Genomic DNA, 24093 nt, shown 5'->3' on the forward strand with positions numbered 1-24093 from the left:
TCCCCCTTCCTCTGCTCTCTTCCTCCCCCTTCCTCTGCTCTCTCTTCCCTCCCTTCTCTGCTCTCTCTTCCCTCCCTTCTTCTGCTCTCTCTTCTCCCTCCCTTCTTCTGCTCTCTCTTCCCTCCCTTCCTCTGCTCTCTCTCCTCCTCCCTTCCTCTGCTCTCTCTTCTCCCTCCCTTCCTCTGCTCTCTCTTCCTCCTCCCTTCTCTGCTCTCTCTTCTCCTCCCTTCTTCTGCTCTCTCTTCCCTCCCTTCTTCTGCTCTCTCTTCCCTCCCTTCTTCTGCTCTCTCTTCCCTCCCTTCTTCTGCTCTCTTCCCTCCCTTCCTCTGCTCTCTCTTCCCTCCCTTCCTCTGCTCTCTCTTCCCTCCCTTCCTCTGCTCTCTCTTCCCTCCCTTCTCTGCTCTCTCTTCCCTCCCTTCCTCTGCTCTCTTCCCTCCCTTCCTCTGCTCTCTCTCTCCCTCCTTCCTCTGCTCTCTCTCTTCCCTCCCTTCCTCTGCTCTCTCTCTTCCCTCCCTTCCTCTGCTCTCTCTCTTCCTCCCTTCCTCTGCTCTCTCTCTCCTCCCTTCCTCTGCTCTCTCTTCCTCCTCCCTTCCTCTGCTCTCTCTTCCTCCTCCCTTCTTCTGCTCTCTCTTCCTCCTCCTTCTCTGCTCTCTCTTCCTCTGCTCTCTCTTCCTCCCCTTCCTCTGCTCTCTCTTCCTCCCCCTTCCTCTGCTCTCTTCCTCCGCCTTCCTCTGCTCTCTCTTCCTCCCCCCTTCCTCTGCTCTCTCTTCCTCCCCCTTCCTCTGCTCTCTCTTCCTCCCCTTCCTCTGCTCTCTTCCTCCCCCTTCCTCTGCTCTCTCTTCCTCCTCCCTTCCTCTGCTCTCTCTTCCTCCTCCCTTCCTCTGCTCTCTCTTCCTCCTCCCTTCCTCTGCTCTCTCTTCCTCCTCCCTTCTTCTGCTCTCTCTTCCTCCTCCCTTCTTCTGCTCTCTCTTCCCTCCCTTCTTCTGCTCTCTCTTCCCTCCCTTCTTCTGCTCTCTCTTCCCTCCCTTCTTCTGCTCTCTCTTCCCTCCCTTCTTCTGCTCTCTCTTCCCTCCCTTCTTCTGCTCTCTCTTCCCTCCCTTCCTCTGCTCTCTCTTCCCTCCCTTCCTCTGCTCTCTCTTCCCTCCCTTCCTCTGCTCTCTCTTCCCTCCCTTCCTCTGCTCTCTCTTCTCCCTCCCTTCCTCTGCTCTCTCATCTCCCTCCCTTCCTCTGCTGCTCTCTTCTCCCTCCCTTCCTCTGCTCTCTCTCTCCCTCCCTTCCTCTGCTCTCTCTTCTCCCTCCCTTCCTCTGCTCTCTCTCTCCTCCCTTCCTCTGCTCTCTCTTCCCTCCCTTCCTCTGCTCTCTCTCTTCCTCCCTTCCTCTGCTCTCTCTCTCCTCCCTTCCTCTGCTCTCTCTTCCTCCTCCCTTCCTCTGCTCTCTCTTCCTCCTCCCTTCCTCTGCTCTCTCTTCCTCCTCCCTTTCTCTGCTCTCTCTTCCTCTGCTCTCTCTTCCTCCCTTCCTCTGCTCTCTCTTCCTCCCCCTTCCTCTGCTCTCTCTTCCTCCGCCTTCCTCTGCTCTCTCTTCCTCCCCCTTCCTCTGCTCTCTCTTCCTCCCCCCTTCCTCTGCTCTCTCTTCCTCCCCTTCCTCTGCTCTCTCCTCCCCCCTTCCTCTGCTCTCTCTTCTCCTCCCTTCCTCTGCCTCTCTTCCTCCTCCCTTCCTCTGCTCTCTTCCTCCTCCCTTCCTCTGCTCTCTCTTCCTCCCCCTTCTCTGCTCTCTTCCTCTGCTCTCTCTTCCTCCCTTCCTCTGCTCTCTCTTCCTCCCCCTTCCTCTGCTCTCTCTTCCTCCCCTTCCTCTGCTCTCTCTTCCTCCCCCTTCCTCTGCTCTCTCTTCCTCCCCCTTCCTCTGCTCTCTTCCTCCCCCCTTCCTCTGCTCTCTCTTCCTCCCCCTTCCTCTGCTCTCTCTTCCTCCCTTCCTCTGCTCTCTCTTCCCTCCCTTCCTCTGCTCTCTCCTCCCTCCCTTCCTCTGCTCTCTCCTCCCTCCCTTCCTCTGCTCTCTCTTCTCCCTCCCTTCCTCTGCTCTCTCTCTCCCTCCCTTCCTCTGCTCTCTCTTCTCCCTCCCTTCCTCTGCTCTCTCTTCTCCTCCCTTCCTCTGCTCTCTCTTCTCCCTCCCTTCCTCTGCTCTCTCTTCTCCCTCCCTTCCTCTGCTCTCTCTCTTCCCTCCCTTCCTCTGCTCTCTCTCTTCCCTCCCTTCCTCTGCTCTCTCTCTCCTCCCTTCCTCTGCTCTCTCTTCCTCCTCCCTTCCTCTGCTCTCTCTTCCTCCTCCCTTCCTCTGCTCTCTCTTCCTCCTCCCTTCCTCTGCTCTCTCTTCCTCCCTTCTCTGCTCTCTCTTCCTCTCTCTCTCTTCCTCCCTTCCTCTGCTCTCTCTTCCTCCCCTTCCTCTGCTCTCTCTTCCTCCCCTTCCTCTGCTCTCTCTTCCTCCCCCCTTCCTCTGCTCTCTCTTCTCCCCCCTTCCTCTGCTCTCTCTTCTCCCCCCTTCCTCTGCTCTCTTCTCCCCCCTTCCTCTGCTCTCTCTTCCTCCTCCCTTCCTCTGCTCTCTCTTCCTCCTCCCTTCCTCTGCTCTCTTCCTCCTCCCTTCCTCTGCTCTCTCTTCCTCCTCCCTTTCTCTGCTCTCTTCCTCTGCTCTCTCTTCCTCCCCTTCCTCTGCTCTCTCTTCCTCCCTCCTTCCTCTGCTGTCTCTTCCTCCCCTTCCTCTGCTCTCTCTTCCTCCCCCTTCCTCTGCTCTCTCTTCCTCCCCCCTTCCTCTGCTCTCTCCTCCCCCCTTCCTCTGCTCTCTCTTCCTCCCCCTTCCTCTGCTCTCTCTTCCCTCCCTTCTCTGCTCTCTCTTCTCCCTCCCTTTCTCTGCTCTCTTTCCCTCCCTTCTCTGCTCTCTTCCTCCTCCCTTCCTCTGCTCTCTCTTCCTCCCCCTTCTCTGCTCTCTCTTCCCTCCCTTCTTCTGCTCTCTCTTCTCCCTCCCTTCTCTGCTCTCTCTTTCCTCCCTTCTTCTGCTCTCTCTTCCCTCCCTTCTCTGCTCTCTCTTCCCTCCCTTCTCTGCTCTCTTCTCCCTCCCTTCCTCTGCTCTCTCTCCTCCTCCCTTCCTCTGCTCTCTTCCTCTCCCTTCTCTGCTCTCTCTTCCTCTGCTCTCTCTTCCTCCCTTCCTCTGCTCTCTCTTCCTCCCCCTTCCTCTGCTCTCTCTTCCTCCCCTTCCTCTGCTCTCTCTTCCTCCCCCCTTCCTCTGCTCTCTTCCTCCCCCTTCTCTGCTCTCTCTCTCCCTCCCTTCTCTGCTCTCTCTTCCCTCCCTTCCTCTGCTCTCTCTTCTCCCTCCCTTCTTCTGCTCTCTCTTCTCCCTCCCTTCCTCTGCTCTCTTCTCCCTCCCTTCTCTGCTCTCTCTTCCCTCCCTTCCTCTGCTCTCTCTTCTCCTCCCTTCCTCTGCTCTCTCTTCCTCCTCCCTTCCTCTGCTCTCTCTTCTCCTCCCTTCCTCTGCTCTCTCTTCTCCCTCCCTTCCTCTGCTCTCTCTTCTCCTCCCTTCCTCTGCTCTCTCTTCTCCTCCCTTCCTCTGCTCTCTCTTCTCCCTCCTTCCTCTGCTCTCTCTTCTCCCTCCCTTCCTCTGCTCTCTCTTCCTCCCTTCCTCTGCTCTCTCTTCCTCCCTTCCTCTGCTCTCTCTTCCTCCCTTCCTCTGCTCTCTCTTCCTCCCTTCCTCTGCTCTCTCTTCCTCCCCCCTTCCTCTGCTCTCTCTTCCCTCCCTTCCTCTGCTCTCTCTTCCCTCCCTTCCTCTGCTCTCTCTTCCCTCCCTTCCTCTGCTCTCTCCTCCCTCCCTTCCTCTGCTCTCTCTTCCCTCCCTTCCTCTGCTCTCTCTTCTCCCTCCCTTCCTCTGCTCTCTCTCTCCCTCCCTTCCTCTGCTCTCTCTTCTCCCTCCCTTCTCTGCTCTCTCTTCTCCCTCCTTCCTCTGCTCTCTCTTCTCCCTCCCTTCCTCTGCTCTCTCTTCTCCTCCCTTCCTCTGCTCTCTCTTCTCCCTCCCTTCCTCTGCTCTCTCTTCTCCCTCCCTTCCTCTGCTCTCTCTCTCCCTCCCTTCCTCTGCTCTCTCTCTCCCTCCTTCCTCTGCTCTCTCTTCCTCCCTTCTCTGCTCTCTCTTCCTCCTCCCTTCCTCTGCTCTCTCTTCCTCCTCCCTTCCTCTGCTCTCTCTTCCTCCTCCCTTCCTCTGCTCTCTCTTCCTCCCTTCTCTGCTCTCTCTTCTCTCTCCTCCCCTTCCTCTGCTCTCTCTTCCTCCCCCTTCCTCTGCTCTCTCTTCCCTCCCTTCCTCTGCTCTCTCTTCCTCCCCCTTCCTCTGCTCTCTCTTCCTCCCCCTTCCTCTGCTCTCTCTTCCTCCCCTTCCTCTGCTCTCTCTTCCTCCTCCCTTCCTCTGCTCTCTCTTCCTCCTCCCTTCCTCTGCTCTCTTCCTCCTCCCTTCCTCTGCTCTCTCTTCCTCCCTTCTCTGCTCTCTTCCTCTGCTCTCTCTTCCTCCCTCCTTCCTCTGCTCTCTCTTCCTCCCCTTCCTCTGCTCTCTCTTCCTCCCCCTTCCTCTGCTCTCTCTTCCTCCCCCTTCCTCTGCTCTCTCTTCCTCCTCCCTTCCTCTGCTCTCTCTTCCTCCTCCCTTCCTCTGCTCTCTTCTCCCCCTTCTCTGCTCTCTCTCCCTCCCTTCCTCTGCTCTCTTCCTCCCCCTTCCTCTGCTCTCTCTTCCTCCTCCCTTCCTCTGCTCTCTCTTCCTCCCCTTCCTCTGCTCTCTCTTCCTCCTCCCTTCCTCTGCTCTCTCTTCCTCCCCTTCTCTGCTCTCTCTTCCCTCCCTTCTTCTGCTCTCTCTTCCCTCCCTTCTTCTGCTCTCTTCTCCCTCCCTTCTTCTGCTCTCTCTTCCCTCCCTTCTTCTGCTCTCTCTTCCCTCCCTTCCTCTGCTCTCTCTTCCTCCCTTCCTCTGCTCTCTCTTCTCCTCCCTTCCTCTGCTCTCTCTTCCTCCCCCTTCTCTGCTCTCTCTTCCTCCCCTTCCTCTGCTCTCTCTTCCTCCCCTTCTCTGCTCTCTCTTCCCTCCCTTCTCTGCTCTCTCTTCCTCCCTCCTCTGCTCTCTCTTCCCTCCCTTCTCTGCTCTCTCTTCCCTCCCTTCCTCTGCTCTCTCTTCCCTCCCTTCCTCTGCTCTCTCTTCCCTCCCTTCCTCTGCTCTCTCTTCCCTCCCTTCTCTGCTCTCTCTTCCCTCCCTTCCTCTGCTCTCTCTTCCCTCCCTTCCTCTGCTCTCTCTTCCCTCCCTTCCTCTGCTCTCTCTTCCCTCCCTTCCTCTGCTCTCTCTTCCTCCCTTCCTCTGCTCTCTCTCTCCTCCCTTCCTCTGCTCTCTCTTCTCCTCCCTTCCTCTGCTCTCTCTTCCCTCCCTTCCTCTGCTCTCTCTTCCTCCTCCCTTCTCTGCTCTCTCTTCCCTCCCTTCTCTGCTCTCTCTTCCCTCCCTTCTCTGCTCTCTCTTCCCTCCCTTCTCTGCTCTCTCTTCCTCCCTTCCTCTGCTCTCTCTTCCCTCCCTTCCTCTGCTCTCTCTCCCTCCCTTCCTCTGCTCTCTCTCTCCTCCCTTCCTCTGCTCTCTCTCTCCCTCCCTTCCTCTGCTCTCTCTCTCCCTCCCTTCCTCTGCTCTCTCTTCCTCCCTTCCTCTGCTCTCTCTCTTCCTCCCTTCCTCTGCTCTCTCTTCCTCCTCCCTTCCTCTGCTCTCTCTTCTCCTCCCTTCCTCTGCTCTCTCTTCCTCCTCCTTCCTCTGCTCTCTCTTCCTCCTCCCTTCTCTGCTCTCTCTTCTCCTCCCTTCTCTGCTCTCTCTTCCCTCCCTTCTTCTGCTCTCTCTTCCCTCCCTTCCTCTGCTCTCTCTTCCCTCCCTTCTCTGCTCTCTCTTCCCTCCCTTCCTCTGCTCTCTCTTCCCTCCCTTCTTCTGCTCTCTCTTCCTCCCTTCCTCTGCTCTCTCTTCCCTCCCTTCCTCTGCTCTCTCTTCCCTCCCTTCCTCTGCTCTCTCTTCCCTCCCTTCCTCTGCTCTCTCTTCCTCCCTTCCTCTGCTCTCTCTTCCCTCCCTTCCTCTGCTCTCTCTTCCCTCCCTTCCTCTGCTCTCTCTTCCCTCCCTTCCTCTGCTCTCTCTTCCCTCCCTTCCTCTGCTCTCTCTTCTCCCTCCTTCCTCTGCTCTCTCTTCTCCCTCCTTCCTCTGCTCTCTCTTCTCCTCCCTTCCTCTGCTCTCTCTTCTCCCTCCCTTCCTCTGCTCTCTCTCTCCTCCCTTCCTCTGCTCTCTCTTCTCCCTCCCTTCTCTGCTCTCTCTTCCCTCCCTTCCTCTGCTCTCTCTTCCTCCCTTCCTCTGCTCTCTCTTCCCTCCCTTCATCTGCTCTCTCTCCCTCCCTCTTCTGCTCTCTCTCCCTCCCTTCCTCTGCTCTCTCTTCCCTCCCTTCTCTGCTCTCTCTTCCTCCCTTCTCTGCTCTCTCTTCCCTCCCTTCCTCTGCTCTCTCTTCCTCCCTCCTCTGCTCTCTCTCCCTCCCTTCCTCTGCTCTCTCTTCCTCCTCCCTCTCTGCTCTCTCTTCCTCCTCCCTTCTCTGCTCTCTTCCCTCCCTTCTTCTGCTCTCTCTTCCCTCCCTTCTCTGCTCTCTTCCCTCCCTTCATCTGCTCTCTCTTCCCTCCCTTCTCTGCTCTCTCTTCCCTCCCTTCTTCTGCTCTCTCTTCCCTCCCTTCCTCTGCTCTCTCTTCCCTCCCTTCCTCTGCTCTCTCTTCCCTCCCTTCCTCTGCTCTCTCTTCCCTCCCTTCCTCTGCTCTCTCTTCCTCCCTTCCTCTGCTCTCTCTTCCTCCCTTCCTCTGCTCTCTCTTCCCTCCCTTCCTCTGCTCTCTCTTCCCTCCCTTCCTCTGCTCTCTCTTCCTCCCTTCCTCTGCTCTCTCTTCCCTCCCTTCTTCTGCTCTCTCTTCCCTCCCTTCTCTGCTCTCTCTTCCCTCCCTTCTCTGCTCTCTCTTCCCTCCCTTCCTCTGCTCTCTCTTCCCTCCCTTCCTCTGCTCTCTCTTCCTCCCTTCCTCTGCTCTCTCTTCCCTCCCTTCTCTGCTCTCTCTTCCCTCCCTTCTCTGCTCTCTCTTCCCTCCCTTCTCTGCTCTCTCTTCCCTCCCTTCTCTGCTCTCTCTTCCCTCCCTTCTCTGCTCTCTCTTCCTCCCTTCCTCTGCTCTCTCTTCCTCCCTTCCTCTGCTCTCTCTTCCTCCTCCCTTCCTCTGCTCTCTCTTCCTCCTCCCTTCTTCTGCTCTCTCTTCCTCCTCCCTTCTTCTGCTCTCTTCCCTCCCTTCTCTGCTCTCTCTTCCTCCCTTCTCTGCTCTCTTCCCTCCCTTCATCTGCTCTCTCTTCCCTCCCCTTCATCTGCTCTCTCTTCCCTCCCTTCTCTGCTCTCTCTTCCCTCCCTTCCTCTGCTCTCTCTTCCCTCCCTTCCTCTGCTCTCTCTTCCCTCCCTTCCTCTGCTCTCTCTTCCCTCCCTTCCTCTGCTCTCTCTTCCCTCCCTTCCTCTGCTCTCTCTTCCCTCCCTTCCTCTGCTCTCTCTTCCCTCCCTTCCTCTGCTCTCTCTCTCCCTCCCTTCCTCTGCTCTCTCTCCCTCCTTCCTCTGCTCTCTCTCTCCCTCCCTTCCTCTGCTCTCTCTTCTCCCTCCCTTCCTCTGCTCTCTCTTCTCCTCCCTTCCTCTGCTCTCTCTTCTCCCTCCCTTCCTCTGCTCTCTCTTCTCCCTCCCTTCCTCTGCTCTCTCTCTTCCCTCCCTTCCTCTGCTCTCTCTCTCCTCCCTTCCTCTGCTCTCTCTCTTCCCTCCCTTCCTCTGCTCTCTCTCTCCTCCCTTCCTCTGCTCTCTCTTCCTCCTCCCTTCCTCTGCTCTCTCTTCCTCCTCCCTTCCTCTGCTCTCTCTTCTCCCTCCCTTCCTCTGCTCTCTCTTCTCCCTCCCTTCCTCTGCTCTCTCTTCTCCCTCCCTTCCTCTGCTCTCTCTTCTCCCTCCCTTCCTCTGCTCTCTCTTCTCCCTCCCTTCCTCTGCTCTCTCTTCTCCCTCCCTTCCTCTGCTCTCTCTTCTCCTCCCTTCCTCTGCTCTCTCTTCTCCTCCCTTCCTCTGCTCTCTCTCTTCCCTCCCTTCCTCTGCTCTCTCTTCCCTCCCTTCCTCTGCTCTCTCTTCTCCTCCCTTCCTCTGCTCTCTCTTCCTCCTCCCTTCCTCTGCTCTCTCTTCCTCCTCCCTTCCTCTGCTCTCTCTTCCTCCTCCCTTCCTCTGCTCTCTCTCTCCCTCCCTTCCTCTGCTCTCTCTTCTCCCTCCCTTCCTCTGCTCTCTTCTCCCTCCCTTCCTCTGCTCTCTCTTCTCCCTCCCTTCCTCTGCTCTCTCTTCTCCTCCCTTCCTCTGCTCTCTCTTCTCCCTCCCTTCCTCTGCTCTCTCTCTTCCCTCCCTTCCTCTGCTCTCTCTCCCTCCCTTCCTCTGCTCTCTCTCTTCCTCCCTTCCTCTGCTCTCTCTTCCTCCTCCCTTCCTCTGCTCTCTCTTCCTCCTCCCTTCCTCTGCTCTCTTCCTCCTCCCTTCTCTGCTCTCTCTTCCTCTGCTCTCTCTTCCTCCCCTTCCTCTGCTCTCTCTTCCTCCCCCTTCCTCTGCTCTCTCTTCCTCCGCCTTCCTCTGCTCTCTCTTCCTCCCCCCTTCCTCTGCTCTCTCTTCCTCCCCCCTTCCTCTGCTCTCTTCCTCCCCCTTCCTCTGCTCTCTTCCTCCCCCCTTCCTCTGCTCTCTCTTCCTCCTCCCTTCCTCTGCCTCTCTTCCTCCTCCCTTCCTCTGCTCTCTCTTCCTCCCCCCTTCTCTGCTCTCTCCTCTGCTCTCTCTTCCTCCCCTTCCTCTGCTCTCTCTTCCTCCCTCCTTCCTCTGCTCTCTTCCTCCCCCTTCCTCTGCTCTCTCTCCTCCCCCTTCCTCTGCTCTCTCTTCCTCCCCCTTCCTCTGCTCTCTCTTCCTCCCCCTTCCTCTGCTCTCTTCCTCCCCCCTTCCTCTGCTCTCTCTTCCTCCCCCCTTCCTCTGCTCTCTCTTCTCCCTCCCTTCCTCTGCTCTCTCTTCTCCCTCCCTTCCTCTGCTCTCTCATCTCCCTCCCTTCCTCTGCTCTCTCTTCTCCCTCCCTTCCTCTGCTCTCTCTTCTCCTCCCTTCCTCTGCTCTCTCTTCTCCCTCCCTTCCTCTGCTCTCTCTTCTCCCTCCCTTCCTCTGCTCTCTCTTCTCCCTCCCTTCCTCTGCTCTCTCTCTTCCCTCCCTTCCTCTGCTCTCTCTCTCCCTCCCTTCCTCTGCTCTCTCTCTTCCTCCCTTCCTCTGCTCTCTCTTCCTCCTCCCTTCCTCTGCTCTCTCTTCCTCCTCCCTTCCTCTGCTCTCTCTTCCTCCTCCCTTCCTCTGCTCTCTTCCTCCTCCCTTCTCTGCTCTCTCTTCCTCTGCTCTCTCTTCCTCCCCTTCCTCTGCTCTCTCTTCCTCCGCCTTCCTCTGCTCTCTCTTCCTCCCCCTTCCTCTGCTCTCTCTTCCTCCCCCTTCCTCTGCTCTCTCTTCCTCCCCCTTCCTCTGCTCTCTTCCTCCCCCTTCCTCTGCTCTCTCTTCCTCCCCCTTCCTCTGCTCTCTTCCTCCTCCCTTCCTCTGCCTCTCTTCCTCCTCCCTTCCTCTGCTCTCTTCTCCTCCCTTCCTCTGCTCTCTCTTCCTCCCCCTTCTCTGCTCTCTTCCTCTGCTCTCTCTTCCTCCCCTTCCTCTGCTCTCTCTTCTCCCTCCTTCCTCTGCTCTCTCTTCCTCCCCCTTCCTCTGCTCTCTCTTCCTCCCCTTCCTCTGCTCTCTCTTCCTCCCCCTTCCTCTGCTCTCTTCCTCCCCCCTTCCTCTGCTCTCTCTTCCTCCCCTTCCTCTGCTCTCTCTTCCTCCCCCTTCCTCTGCTCTCTCTTCCTCCCCTTCCTCTGCTCTATCTTCCTCCCCCCTTCCTCTGCTCTATCTTCCTCCCCCCTTCCTCTGCTCTCTTCCTCCCCCTTCTTCTGCTCTCTCTTCCCTCCCTTCTCTGCTCTCTCTTCCCTCCCTTCTTCTGCTCTCTCTTCTCCCTCCCTTCTTCTGCTCTCTTTCTCCCTCCCTTCTCTGCTCTCTCTTCCCTCCCTTCTCTGCTCTCTCTTCCCTCCCTTCTTCTGCTCTCTCTTCCTCCCTTCTTCTGCTCTCTCTTCTCCTCCCTTCCTCTGCTCTCTCTTCTCCCTCCCTTCCTCTGCTCTCTCTTCTCCTCCCTTCCTCTGCTCTCTCTTCTCCCTCCCTTCCTCTGCTCTCTCTTCTCCCTCCCTTCCTCTGCTCTCTCTTCCTCCCCCTTCCTCTGCTCTCTCTTCTCCTCCCTTCTCTGCTCTCTCTTCCCTCCCTTCTTCTGCTCTCTCTTCCCTCCCTTCCTCTGCTCTCTCTCTCCTCCCTTCCTCTGCTCTCTCTTCCTCCTCCCTTCCTCTGCTCTCTCTTCCTCCCTTCCTCTGCTCTCTCTTCCTCCCTTCCTCTGCTCTCTCTTCTCCTCCCTTCCTCTGCTCTCTCTCTTCCTCCTCCCTTCCTCTGCTCTCTCTTCCTCCTCCCTTCCTCTGCTCTCTCTTCCTCCCCCTTCCTCTGCTCTCTCTTCCTCCCCCTTCCTCTGCTCTCTCTTCCTCCCCCTTCCTCTGCTCTCTTCCTCCCCCTTCCTCTGCTCTCTCTTCCTCCCCCTTCCTCTGCTCTCTTCCTCCCCCCTTCCTCTGCTCTCTCTTCCTCCCCCTTCCTCTGCTCTCTCTTCCTCCCCCTTCCTCTGCTCTCTCTTCCTCCCCCTTCCTCTGCTCTCTCTTCCTCCCCCTTCCTCTGCTCTCTCTTCCTCCCCCTTCCTCTGCTCTATCTTCCTCCCCCCTTCCTCTGCTCTCTCTTCCTCCCCCTTCTTCTGCTCTCTTCCCTCCCTTCTTCTGCTCTCTCTTCTCCCTCCCTTCTTCTGCTCTCTCTTCCCTCCCTTCTCTGCTCTCTTTCCCTCCCTTCTTCTGCTCTCTCTTCCCTCCCTTCTTCTGCTCTCTCTTCCCTCCCTTCTTCTGCTCTCTTCTCCCTCCCTTCCTCTGCTCTCTCTTCTCCTCCCTTCCTCTGCTCTCTCTTCCTCTCCCTTCTCTGCTCTCTCTTCCTCTGCTCTCTCTTCCTCCCCTTCCTCTGCTCTCTCTTCCTCCCCCTTCCTCTGCTCTATCTTCCTCCCCCTTCCTCTGCTCTCTTCCTCCCCCTTCTTCTGCTCTCTCTTCCCTCCCTTCTTCTGCTCTCTCTTCCCTCCCTTCTCTGCTCTCTCTCTCCCTCCCTTCTCTGCTCTCTCTTCCCTCCCTTCTCTGCTCTCTTCCTCCTCCCTTCCTCTGCTCTCTCTTCCTCCTCCCTTCCTCTGCTCTCTCTTCCTCCTCCCTTCTCTGCTCTCTCTTCCTCCTCCCTTCTTCTGCTCTCTCTTCCCTCCCTTCTCTGCTCTCTCTTCCCTCCCTTCTCTGCTCTCTCTTCCCTCCCTTCTTCTGCTCTCTTCCTCCCTTCTTCTGCTCTCTCTTCCCTCCCTTCCTCTGCTCTCTCTTCCCTCCCTTCCTCTGCTCTCTCTTCCTCCCTTCCTCTGCTCTCTCTTCCCTCCCTTCCTCTGCTCTCTTCCTCCCCTTCCTCTGCTCTCTCTCTTCCCTCCCTTCCTCTGCTCTCTCTCTTCCCTCCCTTCCTCTGCTCTCTCTCTCCTTCCCTCCCTTCCTCTACTCTCTCTCTTCCTCCCTTCCTCTGCTCTCTCTTCCTCTCTTCCTCCTCCTTCCTCTGCTCTCTCTTCCTCCTCCTTCTTCTGCTCTCTCTTCCTCCTCCCTTCTTCTGCTCTCTCTTCCTCTGCTCTCTCTTCCTCCCCTTCCTCTGCTCCTTCCTCCCCCCTTCCTCTGCTGTCTCTTCCTCCGCCTTCCTATGCTCTCTCTTCCTCCCCCTTCCTCTGCTCTCTCTTCCTCCCCCCTTCCTCTGCTCTCTCTTCCTCCCCCTTCCTCTGCTCTCTTCCTCCCCCCTTCCTCTGCTCTCTCTTCCTCCTCCCTTCCTCTGCCCTCTCTTCCTCCTCCCTTCCTCTGCTCTCTCTTCCTCCTCCCTTCCTCTGCTCTCTCTTCCTCCTCCCTTCTTCTGCTCTCTCTTCCTCCTCCCTTCTTCTGCTCTCTCTTCCCTCCCTTCTTCTGCTCTCTCTTCCCTCCCTTCATCTGCTCTCTCTTCCCTCCCTTCTTCTGCTCTCTCTTCCCTCCCTTCTTCTGCTCTCTCTTCCCTCCCTTCTTCTGCTCTCTCTTCCCTCCCTTCCTCTGCTCTCTCTTCCTCCCTTCCTCTGCTCTCCCCTCCCTTCCTCTGCTCTCTCTTCCCTCCCTTCCTCTGCTCTCTCCTCCCTCCCTTCCTCTGCTCTCTCTTCTTCCTCTGCTCTCTCTTCTCCCTCCCTTCCTCTGCTCTCTCATCTCCCTCCCTTCCTCTGCTCTCTCTTCTCCCTCCCTTCCTCTGCTCTCTCTTCTCCCTCCCTTCCTCTGCTCTCTCTTCTCCCTCCCTTCCTCTGCTCTCTCTTCCCTCCCTTCCTCTGCTCTCTCTCTTCCCTCCCCTTCCTCTGCTCTCTCTCTTCCTCCCTTCCTCTGCTCTCTCTTCCTCCTCCCTTCCTCTGCTCTCTCTTCCTCCTCCCTTCCTCTGCTCTCTCTTCCTCCTCCCTTCCTCTGCTCTCTCTTCCTCCTCCCTTCTCTGCTCTCTCTTCTCTGCTCTCTCTTCCTCCCTTCCTCTGCTCTCTCTTCCTCCCCCCTTCCTCTGCTGTCTCTTCCTCCGCCCTTCCTCTGCTCTCTCTTCCTCCCCCCTTCCTCTGCTCTCTCTTCCTCCCCCCTTCCTCTGCTCTCTCTTCCTCCCCCTTCCTCTGCTCTCTTCCTCCCCCCTTCCTCTGCTCTCTCTTCCTCCTCCCTTCCTCTGCCCTCTCTTCCTCCTCCCTTCCTCTGCTCTCTTCCTCCTCCCTTCCTCTGCTCTCTCTTCCTCCCCCTTTCTCTGCTCTCTTCCTCTGCTCTCTCTTCCTCCCCTTCCTCTGCTCTCTCTTCCTCCCCCTTCCTCTGCTCTCTCTTCCTCCCCCTTCCTCTGCTCTCTCTTCCTCCCCCCTTCCTCTGCTCTCTTCCTCCCCCCTTCCTCTGCTCTCTCTTCCTCCCCCCTTCCTCTGCTCTCTCTTCCCTCCCTTCCTCTGCTCTCTCTTCCCTCCCTTCCTCTGCTCTCTCTTCCCTCCCTTCCTCTGCTCTCTCCTCCCTCCCTTCCTCTGCTCTCTCCTCCCTCCCTTCCTCTGCTCTCTCTTCTCCCTCCCTTCCTCTGCTCTCTCATCTCCCTCCCTTCCTCTGCTCTCTCTTCTCCCTCCCTTCCTCTGCTCTCTCTTCTCCTCCCTTCCTCTGCTCTCTCTTCTCCCTCCCTTCCTCTGCTCTCTCTTCTCCCTCCCTTCCTCTGCTCTCTCTTCTCCCTCCCTTCCTCTGCTCTCTCTCTTCCCTCCCTTCCTCTGCTCTCTCTCTTCCCTCCCTTCCTCTGCTCTCTCTCTTCCTCCCTTCCTCTGCTCTCTCTTCCTCCTCCCTTCCTCTGCTCTCTCTTCCTCCTCCCTTCCTCTGCTCTCTCTTCCTCCTCCCTTCCTCTGCTCTCTTCCTCCTCCCTTTCTCTGCTCTCTCTTCCTCTGCTCTCTCTTCCTCCCCTTCCTCTGCTCTCTCTTCCTCCCCCTTCCTCTGCTGTCTCTTCCTCCGCCTTCCTCTGCTCTCTCTTCCTCCCCCCCTTCCTCTGCTCTCTCTTCCTCCCCCCTTCCTCTGCTCTCTCTTCCTCCCCCCTTCCTCTGCTCTCTTCCTCCCCCCTTCCTCTGCTCTCTCTTCCTCCTCCCTTCCTCTGCCCTCTCTTCCTCCTCCCTTCCTCTGCTCTCTTCCTCCTCCCTTCCTCTGCTCTCTCTTCCTCCCCCTTTCTCTGCTCTCTTCCTCTGCTCTCTCTTCCTCCCCTTCCTCTGCTCTCTCTTCCTCCCTCCTTCCTCTGCTGTCTCTTCCTCCCCCTTCCTCTGCTCTCTCTTCCTCCCCCTTCCTCTGCTCTCTCTTCTCCCTCCCTTCCTCTGCTCTCTCTTCTCCCTCCCTTCCTCTGCTCTCTCTTCTCCCTCCCTTCCTCTGCTCTCTCTTCTCCCTCCCTTCCTCTGCTCTCTCTTCTCCCTCCCTTCCTCTGCTCTCTCTTCTCCTCCCTTCCTCTGCTCTCTCTTCTCCCTCCCTTCCTCTGCTCTCTCTTCCTCCTCCCTTCCTCTGCTCTCTCTTCCTCCCCCTTCCTCTGCTCTATCTTCCTCCCCCCTTCCTCTGCTCTCTCTTCCTCCCCTTCTTCTGCTCTCTCTTCTCCCTCCCTTCTTCTGCTCTCCTCCTTCTCTGCTCTCTTCCTCCCTTCTTCTGCTCTCTTTTCCCTCCCTTCTCTGCTCTCTCTTCCCTCCCTTCCTCTGCTCTCTCTTCCTCCTCCCTTCCTCTGCTCTCTCTTCCTCCTCCCTTCCTCTGCTCTCTTTCTCCCCCTTTCTCTGCTCTCTTCCTCCCCCCTTTCTCTGCTCTCTTCCTCCCCCCTTCCTCTGCTCTCTCTTCCTCCCCCCTTCCTCTGCTCTATCTTCCTCCCCCCTTCCTCTGCTCTATCTTCCTCCCCCCTTCCTCTGCTCTCTCTTCCTCCCTCTTCTGCTCTCTCTTCTCCCTCCCTTCTTCTGCTCTCTTTTCCCTCCCTTCTTCTGCTCTCTTCTCCCTCCCTTCTTCTGCTCTCTTTTCCCTCCCTTCTTCTGCTCTCTTTTCCCTCCCTTCTTCTGCTCTCTCTTCCCTCCCTTCCTCTGCTCTCTCTTCCTCCCCTTCCTCTGCTCTATCTTCCTCCCCCTTCCTCTGCTCTATCTTCCTCCCCCCTTCCTCTGCTCTCTTCCTCCCCCTTCTTCTGCTCTCTCTTCCCTCCCTTCTTCCTGCTCTCTCTTCCCTCCCTTCTTCTGCTCTCTCTTCTCCCTCCCTTCTTCTGCTCTCTTCTCCTCCCTTCCTCTGCTCTCTCTTCCTCCTCCCTTCCTCTGCTCTCTCTTCCTCTGCCCTTTCTCTGCTCTCTCTTCCTCTGCTCTCTCTTCCTCCCCTTCCTCTGCTCTCTCTTCCTCCCCCTTCCTCTGCTCTCTCTTCCTCCCCCCTTCCTCTGCTCTCTTCCTCCCCCTTCCTCTGCTCTCTCTTCCTCCCTCCTTCCTCTGCTCTCTTCCTCCCCTTCCTCTGCTCTCTCTTCCTCCCCCCTTCCTCTGCTCTATCTTCCTCCCCCCTTCCTCTGCTCTCTCTTCCTCCCCCTTCTTCTGCTCTCTCTTCCCTCCCTTCTTCTGCTCTCTCTTCTCCCTCCCTTCTTCTGCTCTCTCTTCCCTCCCTTCTTCTGCTCTCTCTTCCCTCCCTTCTTCTGCTCTCTCTTCCCTCCCTTCTTCTGCTCTCTCTTCCCTCCCTTCTTCTGCTCTCTCTTCTCCCTCCCTTCTTCTGCTCTCTCTTCTCCCTCCCTTCCTCTGCTCTCTCTTCTCCTCCCTTCCTCTGCTCTCTCTTCTCCTCCCTTCCTCTGCTCTCTCTTCTCCCTCCCTTCCTCTGCTCTCTCTTCTCCCTCCCTTCCTCTGCTCTCTCTTCTCCCTCCCTTCCTCTGCTCTCTCTTCTCCCTCCCTTCCTCTGCTCTCTCTCTTCCTCCCTTCCTCTGCTCTCTCTCTTCCCTCCCTTCCTCTGCTCTCTCTCTTCCTCCCTTCCTCTGCTCTCTCTTCCTCCTCCCTTCCTCTGCTCTCTCTTCCTCCTCCCTTCCTCTGCTCTCTTCCTCCTCCCTTTCTCTGCTCTCTCTTCCTCTGCTCTCTCTTCCTCCCCTTCCTCTGCTCTCTCTTCCTCCCCCCTTCCTCTGCTGTCTCTTCCTCCGCCTTCCTCTGCTCTCTCTTCCTCCCCCCTTCCTCTGCTCTCTCTTCCTCCCCCCTTCCTCTGCTCTCTCTTCCTCCCCCTTCCTCTGCTCTCTCTTCCTCCCCCCTTCCTCTGCTCTCTCTTCCTCCTCCCTTCCTCTGCTCTCTTCCTCCTCCCTTCCTCTGCTCTCTCTTCCTCCCCCCTTTCTCTGCTCTCTTCCTCTGCTCTCTCTTCCTCCCTCCTTCCTCTGCTGTCTCTTCCTCCCCCTTCCTCTGCTCTCTCTTCCTCCCCCTTCCTCTGCTCTCTCTTCCTCCCCCCTTCCTCTGCTCTCTCTTCCTCCCCCCTTCCTCTGCTCTCTCTTCCTCCTCCCTTCCTCTGCTCTCTCTTCCTCCTCCCTTCCTCTGCTCTCTTCCTCCCCCCTTTCTCTGCTCTCTTCCTCCCCCTTTCTCTGCTCTCTTCCTCCCCCCTTCCTCTGCTCTCTCTTCCTCCCCCTTCCTCTGCTCTATCTTCCTCCCCCCTTCCTCTGCTCTATCTTCCTCCCCCCTTCCTCTGCTCTCTCTTCCTCCCCCTTCTTCTGCTCTCTCTTCTCCCTCCCTTCTTCTGCTCTCTTTTCCCTCCCTTCTTCTGCTCTCTTCTCCCTCCCTTCTTCTGCTCTCTTTTCCCTCCCTTCTTCTGCTCTCTTTTCCCTCCCTTCTTCTGCTCTCTCTTCCCTCCCTTCCTCTGCTCTCTCTTCCTCCCCCTTCCTCTGCTCTATCTTCCTCCCCCTTCCTCTGCTCTATCTTCCTCCCCCCTTCCTCTGCTCTCTTCCTCCCCCTTCTTCTGCTCTCTCTTCCCTCCCTTCTTCTGCTCTCTCTTCCCTCCCTTCTTCTGCTCTCTCTTCTCCCTCCCTTCTTCTGCTCTCTTCTCCCTCCCTTCCTCTGCTCTCTCTTCCTCCTCCCTTCCTCTGCTCTCTCTTCCTCTGCCCTTTCTCTGCTCTCTCTTCCTCTGCTCTCTCTTCCTCCCCTTCCTCTGCTCTCTCTTCCTCCCCCTTCCTCTGCTCTCTCTTCCTCCCCCTTCCTCTGCTCTCTTCCTCCCCCCTTCCTCTGCTCTCTCTTCCTCCCCCCTTCCTCTGCTCTCTCTTCCTCCCCTTCTTCTGCTCTCTCTTCCTCCCTTCTTCTGCTCTCTCTTCTCCCTCCCTTCTTCTGCTCTCTCTTCCCTCCCTTCTTCTGCTCTCTCTTCCCTCCCTTCTTCTGCTCTCTCTTCTCCCTCCCTTCTTCTGCTCTCTTCTCCCTCCCTTCCTCTGCTCTCTCTTCCTCCTCCCTTCCTCTGCTCTCTCTTCCTCTGCCCTTTCTCTGCTCTCTCTTCCTCTGCTCTCTTCCTCCCCTTCCTCTGCTCTCTCTTCCTCCCCCTTCCTCTGCTCTATCTTCCTCCCCCCTTCCTCTGCTCTCTCTTCCTCCCCCTTCTTCTGCTCTCTCTTCCCTCCCTTCTTCTGCTCTCTCTTCTCCCTCCCTTCTTCTGCTCTCTCTTCCTCCCTTCTTCTGCTCTCTCTTCCCTCCCTTCTTCTGCTCTCTCTTCCCTCCCTTCTTCTGCTCTCTCTTCTCCCTCCTTCTTCTGCTCTCTCTTCTCTCTCTTCTCCCTCCCTTCCTCTGCTCTCTCTTCTCCCTCCCTTCCTCTGCTCTCTCTTCTCCCTCCCTTCCTCTGCTCTCTCTTCTCCTCCCTTCCTCTGCTCTCTCTTCTCCCTCCCTTCCTCTGCTCTCTCTCTTCCCTCCCTTCCTCTGCTCTCTCTTCCCTCCCTTCCTCTGCTCTCTCTCTCTTCCTCCTCCCTTCCTCTGCTCTCTCTTCCTCCTCCCTTCCTCTGCTCTCTCTTCCTCCTCCCTTCCTCTGCTCTCTTCCTCCTCCCTTTCTCTGCTCTCTCTTCCTCTGCTCTCTCTTCCTCCCCTTCCTCTGCTCTCTCTTCCTCCCCCCTTCCTCTGCTGTCTCTTCCTCCGCCTTCCTCTGCTCTCTCTTCCTCCCCCCTTCCTCTGCTCTCTCTTCCTCCCCCCTTCCTCTGCTCTCTCTTCCTCCCCCTTCCTCTGCTCTCTCTTCCTCCCCCCTTCCTCTGCTCTCTCTTCCTCCTCCCTTCCTCTGCTCTCTTCCTCCTCCCTTCCTCTGCTCTCTCTTCCTCCCCCTTTCTCTGCTCTCTTCCTCTGCTCTCTCTTCCTCCCCTTCCTCTGCTCTCTCTTCCTCCCTCCTTCCTCTGCTGTCTCTTCCTCCCCCTTCCTCTGCTCTCTCTTCCTCCCCCTTCCTCTGCTCTCTCTTCCTCCCCCCTTCCTCTGCTCTCTCTTCCTCCCCCCTTCCTCTGCTCTCTCTTCCTCCCCCCTTCCTCTGCTCTCTCTTCCTCCCCCTTCCTCTGCTCTATCTTCCTCCCCCCTTCCTCTGCTCTATCTTCCTCCCCCCTTCCTCTGCTCTCTTCCTCCCCCTTCTTCTGCTCTCTCTTCCCTCCCTTCTTCTGCTCTCTCTTCCCTCCCTTCTTGTGCTCTCTCTTCTCCCTCCCTTCTTCTGCTCTCTTTTCCCTCCCTTCTTCTGCTCTCTCTTCCCTCCCTTCTTCTGCCCTCTCTTCTCCCTCCCTTCCTCTGCTCTCTCTTCTCCCTCCCTTCCTCTGCTCTCTCTTCTCCCTCCCTTCCTCTGCTCTCTCTTCTCCCTCCCTTCCTCTGCTCTCTCTTCTCCCTCCCTTCCTCTGCTCTCTCTTCTCCCTCCCTTCCTCTGCTCTCTCTTCTCCCTCCCTTCCTCTGCTCTCTCTTCCTCCCTTCCTCTGCTCTCTCTTCCTCCTCCCTTCCTCTGCTCTCTCTTCCTCCTCCCTTCCTCTGCTCTCTTCCTCCTCCCTTCCTCTGCTCTCTTCCTCCCCCCTTTCTCTGCTCTCTCTTCCTCTCCCCTTTCTCTGCTCTCTCTTCCTCTGCTCTCTCTTCCTCCCCTTCCTCTGCTCTCTCTTCCTCCCCTTCCTCTGCTCTCTCTTCCTCCCCCTTCCTCTGCTCTCTCTTCCTCCCCCTTCCTCTGCTCTCTGTTCCTCCCCCCTTCCTCTGCTCTCTCTTTCCTCCCCTTCCTCTGCTCTCTCTTCCTCTGCTCTCTCTTCCTCCCCTTCCTCTGCTCTCTCTTCCTCCCCTTCCTCTGCTCTCTCTTCCTCCCCTTCCTCTGCTCTCTCTTCTCCCTCACTTCCTCTGCTCTCTCTTCTCCCTCCCTTCCTCTGCTCTCTCTCTTCTTCCTCCCTTTCTCTGCTCTCTCTTCCTCTGCTCTCTCTTCCTCCCCCCTTCCTCTGCTCTCTCTTCCTCCCTCACTTCCTCTGCTCTCTCTTCTCCCTCCCTTCCTCTGCTCTCTCTTCCTCCCCCCTTCCTCTGCTCTCTCTTCCTCCCCCCTTCCTCTGCTCTCTCTTCCTCCCTCACTTCCTCTGCTCTCTCTCTTCTTCCTCCCTTTCTCTGCTCTCTCTCTTCCCTCCCTTCCTCTGCTCTCTCTCTTCTTCCTCCCTTCCTCTTCTCTCTCTCTTCTTCCTCCCTTCCTCTGCTCTCTCTTCTTCCTCCCTTCCTCTGCTCTCTCTCTTCTTCCTCCCTTCCTCTGCTCTCTCTCTTCTTCCTCCCTTCCTCTGCTCTCTCTTCCTCCTCCCTTCCTCTGCTCTCTCTTCCTCCTCCCTTCCTCTGCTCTCTCTTCCTCCTCCCTTCCTCTGCTCTCTCTTCCTCCTCCCTTCCTCTGCTCTCTCTTCCTCCTCCCTTCCTCTGCTCTCTCTTCCTCCTCCCTTCCTCTGCTCTCTCTTCCTCCCCTTCCTCTGCTCTCTTCCTCCCCTTCCTCTGCTCTCTCTTCCTCCCCTTCCTCTGCTCTCTCTTCCTCCCCTTCCTCTGCTCTCTCTTCCTCCCCTTCCTCTGCTCTCTCTTCCTCCCCCTTCCTCTGCTCTCTTCTTCCCCCCTTCCTCTGCTCTCTCTTCCTCCCCCCTTCCTCTGCTCTCTCTTCCTCCCCCCTTCCTCTGCTCTCTCTTCCTCCCCCCTTCCTCTGCTCTCTTTTCCTCCCCCCTTCCTCTGCTCTCTCTTTCCCCCCTTCCTCTGCTCTCTCCTCCTCCCCCTTCCTCTGCTCTCTCTTCCTCCCCCATTCTCTGCTCTCTCTTCCTCCCCCCTTTCTCTGCTCTCTCTTCCTCCCCCCTTTCTCTGCTCTCTCTTCCTCCCCCCTTTCTCTGCTCTCTCTTCCTCTGCTCTCTCTTCCTCCCCTTCCTCTGCTCTCTTCTCCCTCCCTTCTTCTGCTCTCTTCTCCCTCCCTTCTTCTGCTCTCTCTTCCCTCCCTTCTTCTGCTCTCTCTTCCCTCCCTTCTTCTGCTCTCTCTTCCCTCCCTTCTTCTGCTCTCTCTTCCCTCCCTTCTTCTGCTCTCTCTTCCCTCCCTTCTTCTGCTCTCTCTTCCCTCCCTTCTTCTGCTCTCTCTTCCCTCCCTTCTTCTGCTCTCTCTTCCCTCCCTTCTTTTCCTCTCTCTTCCCTCCCTTCTTCTCCTCTCTCTTCCCTCCCTTCTTCTGCTCTCTCTTCCCTCCCTTCTTCTGCTCTCTCTTCCCTCCCTTCTTCTGCTCTCTCTTCCCTCCCTTCTTCTGCTCTCTCTTCCCTCCCTTCTTCTGCTCTCTCTTCTCCCTCACTTCCTCTGCTCTCTCTTCTCCCTCACTTCCTCTGCTCTCTCTCTTCCTCCCTTCCTCTGCTCTCTCTCTTCTTCCTCCCTTCCTCTGCTCTCTCTTCCTCCTCCCTTCCTCTGCTCTCTCTTCCTCCTCCCTTCCTCTGCTCTCTCTTCCTCCTCCCTTCCTCTGCTCTCTCTTCCTCCTCCCTTCCTCTGCTCTCTCTTCCTCCTCCCTTCCTCTGCTCTCTCTTCCTCCCCCCTTTCTCTGCTCTCTCTTCCTCTGCTCTCTCTTCCTCCCCTTCCTCTGCTCTCTCTTCCTCCCCTTCCTCTGCTCTCTCTTCCTCCCCCTTCCTCTGCTCTCTCTTCCTCTGCTCTCTCTTCCTCCCCTTCCTCTGCTCTCTCTTCCTCCCCTTCCTCTGCTCTCTCTTCCTCCCCCCTTCCTCTGCTCTCTCTTCCTCTGCTCTCTCTTCCTCCCCTTCCTCTGCTCTCTCTTCCTCCCCCCTTCCTCTGCTCTCTCTTCCTCCTCCCTTCCTCTGCTCTCTCTTCCTCCTCCCTTCCTCTGCTCTCTCTTCCTCCCCTCTTCCTCTGCTCTCTCTTCTTCCCCCCTTCCTCTGCTCTCTCTCCCCCTTCCTCTGTGCTCTCTCCCTCCCTTCCTCTGCGCTCTTTCTCCCTCCCTTCCTCTGCGCTCTTTCTCCCTCCCTTCCTCTGCGCTCTTTCTCCCTCCCTTCCTCTGCGCTCTTTCTCCCTCCCTTCCTCTGCGCTCTTTCTCCCTCCCTTCCTCTGCGCTCTTTCTCCCTCCCTTCCTCTGCGCTCTCTCCCTCCCTTCCTCTGCGCTCTCTCTCTCCCTCCCTTCCTCTGCGCTCTCTCTCCCACCCTTCCTCTGCGCTCTCTCTCTCCCCCTCCCTTCCTCTGCGCTCTCTCTCTCCCCCCTTCCTCTGCGCTCTCTCTCTCCCCATTCCTCTGCGCTCTCTCTCTCTCCCTCCCTTCCTCTGCGCTCTCTCTCTCCCTCCCTTCCTCTGCGCTCTCTCTCCCTCCCTTCCTCTGCGCTCTCTCTCCCACCCTTCCTCTGCGCTCTCTCTCTCCCCCTCCCTTCCTCTGCGCTCTCTCTCCCCCTCCCTTCCTCTGCGCTCTCTCTCCCCCCTTCCTCTGCGCTCTCTCTCTCCCCCCTTCCTCTGCGCTCTCTCTCTCCCCCCTTCCTCTGCGCTCTCTCTCTCCCCCCTTCCTCTGCGCTCGCTCTCTCCCCCTTCCTCTGCGCTCGCTCTCTCCCCCTTCCTCTGCGCTCGCTCTCTCCCCCTTCCTCTGCGCTCGCTCTCTCCCCCTTCCTCTGCGCTCGCTCTCTCCCCCTTCCTCTGCGCTCGCTCTCTCCCCCTTCCTCTGCGCTCTCTCTCCCCCTTCCTCTGCGCTCTCTTTCCCCCTTCCTCTGCGCTCTCTCCCCCTTCCTCTGCGCTCTCTCCCCCTTCCTCTGCGCTCTCTCCCCCTTCCTCTGCGCTCTCTCCCCCTTCCTCTGCGCTCTCTCCCCCTTCCTCTGCGCTCTCTCCCCCTTCCTCTGCGCTCTCCTTCCCTCCCTTCCTCTGCGCTCTCCTTCCCTCCCTTCCTCTGCTCTCTCCCTCCCTCCCTTCCTTCCTCTGCTCTCTCCCTCCCTCCCTTCCTTCCTCCCTCCCTCTGCGCTCTCCCTCCCTCCCTTCCTCTGCGCTCTCTCTCTCCCCCTTCCTCTGCTCTCTCTCTCCCCCTTCCTCTGCGCTCTCTCTCTCCCCCTTCCTCTGCTCTCTCTCTCCCCCTTCCTCTGCTCTCTCTCTCCCCCTTCCTCTGCTCTCTCTCTCCCCCTTCCTCTGCGCTCTCTCTCCCCCTTCCTCTGCGCTCTCTCTCCCCCTTCCTCTGCGCTCTCTCTCTCCCCCTTCCTCTGCGCTCTCCCTCCCTCCCTTCCTTCCTCTGCTCTCTCCCTCCCTCCCTCCCTCCCTCCCTCTGCGCTCTCCCTCCCTCCCTTCCTCTGCGCTCTCCCTCCCTCCCTTCCTCTGCGCTCTCCCTCTCTCCCTTCGTCTGCTCTCTCCCTTTCTCCCTTCCTCTGCTCTCTCCCTTCCTCCCTTCCTCTGCTCTCTCCCTCCCTCTCTTCCTCTGCTCTCCCCCTCCCTCCCTGCCTCCGCGCTCTCTCTCCCTCCCTTCGCTCTCCCCCTCCCTCCCTCCCTGCACTCCCCCTCCCTCCCTCCCTCCCTCCCTCTGCGCTCTCCCTCCCTCCCTTCCTCTGCGCTCTCCCTCCCTCCCTCCCTCTGCGCTCTCCCTCCCTCCCTTCCTCTGCGCTCTCCCTCCCTCCCTTCCTCTGCGCTCTCCCTCCCTCCCTTCCTCTGCGCTCTCCCTCCCTCCCTTCCTCTGCGCTCTCCCTCCCTCCCTTCCTCTGCGCTCTCCCTCCCTCCCTTCCTCTGCGCTCTCCCTCTCTCCCTTCCTCTGCTCTCTCCCTTCCTCCCTTCCTCTGCTCTCTCCCTCCCTCTCTTCCTCTGCTCTCCCCCTCCCTCCCTGCCTCCACGCTCTCTCCCCCTCCCTCCGCTCCCCCCTCCCTCCCTCCCTGCACTCTCCCTCCCTCCCTCCCTGCACTCCCCCTCCCTCCCTCCCTCCCTCCGCTCCCCCTCCCTCCCCCTCCCTCCCTCCGCTCCCCCTCCCTCCCCCCGCTCCCCCTCCCTCCCCCTCCCTCCCTCCGCTCCCCCTCCCTCCCTCTTCCTCTGCGCTCTCTCTCTCTCCCTTCCTCTGCGCTCTCTTTCCCTTCCCTTCCTCTGCGCTCTCCTTCCCTCCCTTCCTCTGCTCTCTCCTTCCCTCCCTTCCTCTGCTCTCTCCTTCCCTCCCTTCCTCTGCTCTCTCCTTCCCTCCCTTCCTCTGCGCTCTCTTTCCCTCCCTTCCTCTGCGCTCTCCCTCCCTCCCTTCCTCTGCTCTCTCCCTCCCTCCCTTCTTTCCTCTGCTCTCTTCCTCCCTTCCTTCCTCTGCTCCCTTCCTCCCTCCCTTCCTCTGCTCTCCCCCTCCCTCCCTCCCTGCACTCCCCCTCCCTCCCTCCCTCCCTCCCTCTGCGCTCTCCCTCCCTCCCTTCCTCTGCGCTCTCCCTCCCTCCCTCCCTCTGCGCTCTCCCTCCCTCCCTTCCTCTGCGCTCTCCCTCCCTCCCTTCCTCTGCGCTCTCCCTCCCTCCCTTCCTCTGCGCTCTCCCTCCCTCCCTTCCTCTGCGCTCTCCCTCCCTCCCTTCCTCTGCGCTCTCCCTCCCTCCCTTCCTCTGCGCTCTCCCTCTCTCCCTTCCTCTGCTCTCTCCCTTCCTCCCTTCCTCTGCTCTCTCCCTCCCTCTCTTCCTCTGCTCTCCCCCTCCCTCCCTGCCTCCACGCTCTCTCCCCCTCCCTCCGCTCCCCCCTCCCTCCCTCCCTGCACTCTCCCTCCCTCCCTCCCTGCACTCCCCCTCCCTCCCTCCCTCCCTCCGCTCCCCCTCCCTCCCTCTTCCTCTGCGCTCTCTCTCTCTCCCTTCCTCTGCGCTCTCTTTCCCTTCCCTTCCTCTGCGCTCTCCTTCCCTCCCTTCCTCTGCTCTCTCCTTCCCTCCCTTCCTCTGCTCTCTCCTTCCCTCCCTTCCTCTGCTCTCTCCTTCCCTCCCTTCCTCTGCGCTCTCTTTCCCTCCC

At 58.5% G+C, this 24093-nt stretch overlaps 1 protein-coding gene across 3 annotated transcripts in view; it reads left to right on the forward strand.

Annotated features, from left to right (window-relative positions):
• rpe (ribulose-5-phosphate-3-epimerase) overlaps positions 1-24093 on the forward strand; it is a 164008-nt gene that overhangs the window by 71899 nt on the left and 68016 nt on the right. The gene's annotated exons all lie outside the window — the stretch shown is intronic.

The sequence above is a fragment of the Neoarius graeffei genome, chromosome 9, assembly GCF_027579695.1.
Source record: "Neoarius graeffei isolate fNeoGra1 chromosome 9, fNeoGra1.pri, whole genome shotgun sequence".
Classification (NCBI taxonomy): Eukaryota; Metazoa; Chordata; class Actinopteri; order Siluriformes; family Ariidae; genus Neoarius; species Neoarius graeffei.